Raw genomic sequence first — 3,949 nt, 5'->3', positions numbered from 1 at the left:
GTACAGATTCCTCATGAGCACAATTAAGTGTTCTGGAATACACGGACTTCGCAATGTTGTCCATAGCTTGTCATGATCCACACAATCGAAAGCCTTGGCGCAGTCCATAAAACACATGTAAACATCTTTGTGATAGTCTCTGCTTTCAGCCAAGGCCCATTGGACATCAGCAATGATATCCCTCATTCCACGGCCTCTTCTGAATCCGGCTTGAAACTCTGGAAGTTCTCTGTCAATGTATGATTGTAGCCATTTCTATATTACCTTTAGCAAACTTTACTTGCATGGAGTATCAGAGATTGCCCAATGGTTTCCACATTCTGTTGGGTCACCTCTCTTTGGAATGGGCACAAATGTGGATCTCTTCCAATCAGTTGGCCAGATAGTTGTCTTCCAAAATTCTTAGCAGAGATGAGTGAGTGCTTCCTGTGCCATCTCACTTTCTTGGAGATTTCAATTTTTCTTCCATCAGTTCCTGGTGCCTTGTTCTTTGCCAGTTCCTTCAATGCACGTTGGACTTGCTCCTTCAGGATCATTGGCTCTTGAGCATATGCTTCCTCTTGAAACAGTTGAACATAAACATTACCATTTCCTTTTGGTACAGTGACTTTGTGTATTCCTTCCATATTCTCTTGATGCTTTCTGCATCATTCAGTAATTTCTTTCAATAATGAAAGTCGAGGCTTGAATTTTTTCTTCAGTTCCCCCAGCTTGAGAAATACTGAGCGTGTTCTTCCTTTTTGTTTTACTGATACCAGATCTTTGAAAATTTTTTTGTTTAATAATTGGCTTTATCTTCTCGAGCTGATCTTTGAAATTTTCTGTTCAGCTTTTGTACCTCCTCATTTCTTCCATTTGCTTTAGCATCTCTGTGCTGGAGAGCAAGTTACAGAGTCTCTTCTGACATTCATTTTGACCATTTTCTTCTTTCTTGTCTTCTCAATGACTTTTTGCTTTCATATATATTTGTATATGTGTGTTATATACATATACACTTGCATACATAATGGTTTCAAAAGGTTTGTGGAAATTTTCCAATATAATTTAATTCCACTTTTCATGAACTTTTTGGAGACACCCCCTCCACCCTGTATATATCTACCTTTACACATAAATATATTTAAATTTTAATACTATGTAAATAGAATCATAGAATCATTGAGTGAAAGCCAAAAGATTCCTAAGGACTGTTACTCCATCTCCCTCATTTCATAATTGGAGAAACAAGAGGCCAGATAATTCAAGTGACTTCTTAGATATCAGTCTATCTCTGCATGTAGGAGCTGCACTTTGCTTGCAACACTCTTGAGTTTTGACATCAGGTTCTTTGCAGGGGAGTAGGCTGCCTTCAATAAATGTGTCTCCATGTCTGGTTGGGAATTGAATCCACGTGAACCAGTCTAGACACAGCATTCTACTAAAGATCATGAAGAAAAGATATATCAAACCCTATCATGAGTTAGCCCATTTAGTACCTCCTCTAGCCACAGGAAATCTCCCATGATATCTCCTCACTTAAGTCTCCTTGTTGTTACAACAGGAAATTGAAAAGAGGCTCACACCAAAAACACTGTGCTGAGATTATAAAGCCAGACAGAACTACTAATGGAAAGTGTATGTGGGAAAGAAAGAAATAGAAAGCAGAGGTAGAAATTAGAGGATGGTGAAGGGAAAACAAATAACAGAGATGATGAAAGAGATGGAGCAGAGAGAGATACATAAGGAAGTCATACAGAGGCAGAGAAGAAAAGGAAAGGGGACTAATGAGAGAGAAAGGAAGATGAATGCAGAGACACACACCTAGTTCCCAACCAATTGCTGGGAAGTCAACTCTGACTCATGGTGACGCCGAGTGTGTTAGAGTTTAACTGTGTTCCACAGGGTTTTCATTCTCTGATTCTTTGGGAAGGAGATTTTTAGGCCTATCTTTCTTCCAAGGTGCCCCCAAGTGGTCTCATACCTTCAGTCTTTTGGTTAGCAGTAAAGTACATTGACCCTTTGCACCACCCAAGGACTTTTAGGGATATAGACATGGTGTTGAAACATCAGAAGACAGAATAAGCTTATTTTAAAACAACGTTATTTATTATTACCTTTTCAAATAATATAGTATGATTTCTTTCAACCTGCAGATACCATTTTCAGGTGAAGTAACTCCATTTTTAGGAACAAGTTTTAATTTTTAAACTAGAACTAAAGAAACAGCATGTTTCTGTGTGTGGATTGAAGTGTATACATTTAAGCTTTTCCACTTACTCTCAGAAGTAAAGAAGGCAGGAGCCTTGGAATAGGACAACCTAGAAAAGCAGAAACAAAGTGGTTTTCCCAGGTCAGCAGGTTATAATGGAGGTGGCATTTAGGATTGGAGGAAATTCTTTTTTTTAAAAGTAGAATTACATTGATTTCTTAAAATGTTTGATTATACATGCTGTATTCATGGAAAATTAAGACCCTGAAGGAGCTCAAATGAGATATAAATTATGTTCAGCTCTGAGCTGGTTACAAGTTATGGAGGGAAAAGAAAAGTATGGAAACAGCTAAGCTGAAGCTTTCTTCTCTGTGTAGGTTGGTATCATTTTCTTGATTTCAGCAATAGCTTTCCCTGGATTCAGACCCTTGGGACTGGTCCTGGTGCAGTTCATGATGGTGTGGCAGCCTGTATAGAGAGAATGGGTTCCGCAGTTTAGCTAGGCGATCCTCTGTGAGTCGAACATCCAGCGATAGACCTGCATAAGGACGGCAGGTCCCAGGTACTTGTCCCTATTCCACCAGTAGCTCAGGTAGCTGGTGCTGCAGAAGGCGCAGAGAATGCACTCATAAAGCTTGTCCAGTTTCTCATGATCGTCTATGGACTGCAGTTACTGTTGCTTGCCTTCCTGGGATTCATCCTTCTTCTTCAAATAAGGATTGATGGAATTGTATTGAGCACAGAAGTTGTTCAAATCAGGAACGAGATCCTTGACCACTTATATATGTGGAAGAGGGTAGATTTTTGAGACTTTATTGAGGTTAGTGTCAATCCTGCGAGTGCAAACTAGGGTGTTTCCTCCATTGATGTTCATTGCACAAGAGCCACACAGATACCTTCTCTGCACGATCTTTGAAGGGCCAGGGTGGCATCAATTTCATTCTTAATCTCAATCAAAACATCCAACACCATAGGTCCACATTTATTCAGATCAATTTTAAAAGTCTGCATGCGGGGTTTATCCCCAGCTTTATCTGAGTCCCACGGATAGATGGCAAATTTCTTGTTTCAAGGAGATACAGCTGCATCTGTTTGGGCCCCACGGCAGGCCTACATGCAGGGTCTGCCATGGGTCGCGACCGGAAACCAGAGCTTCAAGGAGACTCCAACCACCGCTGCCATCTTGATTCCTGACGTCATGCCCCACCCCTTAACCCTGAGGTCGCTGTCCACTCGCGTCCCGCTGAACACCCTGGAGGAAGTTCCCTTTTAAAACACAAATCAGAGATGTTCCTTTCAATAGATGAATCTGAAGAAAAGAACATTTCTTCCCCACCTCCCCAATTTGATTGTTTTTGTAAATTTGGTAGGCATGGGGTTTAATTTATAATTTGCATTAAAATTTATATCCAGAGGGAACAAACAAGATGGCGGATCAGGTGGATGTATAGCAGAGAGCTCCGCCAACAACAACACAGACTACCCGAACAAGCAGGCTCAGGGAATGGTCCCAGAACTCTGAACCACATATAAAGGAATACTTAGAAGGTTGAAAGGCTCACTGATGGGGGAATTTGTGGCAGAAGCAAGAAATCTACTGCTTTCTAGTCCATGACGCTCGGCTGCTCCAGGAGCCACCATCTTGGGTGAGACCACGTGGGGGAAAGATCGGAGCGGCCACAGATGCCTGGCAGAACCGCTGAGATAAAGGTGTGGACATTCTTCTCTTTTGGTAGCTGTTCATTGGTCCCTTGCTGTCTG

At 41.3% G+C, this 3,949-nt stretch overlaps 1 pseudogene; it reads right to left on the bottom strand.

Moving 5' to 3' along the window:
- Positions 1-2,537: 2,537 nt before the first annotated feature.
- On the bottom strand, positions 2,538-3,370 carry LOC102830922 (annotated as a pseudogene).
- Between the last annotated feature and the right edge of the window lie 579 nt (positions 3,371-3,949).

The sequence above is a fragment of the Chrysochloris asiatica genome, unplaced genomic scaffold (assembly GCF_000296735.1).
Source record: "Chrysochloris asiatica unplaced genomic scaffold, ChrAsi1.0 scaffold00026, whole genome shotgun sequence".
NCBI lineage: Eukaryota > Metazoa > Chordata > Mammalia > Afrosoricida > Chrysochloridae > Chrysochloris > Chrysochloris asiatica.
Note: the sequence above shows the minus strand (reverse complement) of the source record. Positions and strands in the feature narration are given on the sequence as shown.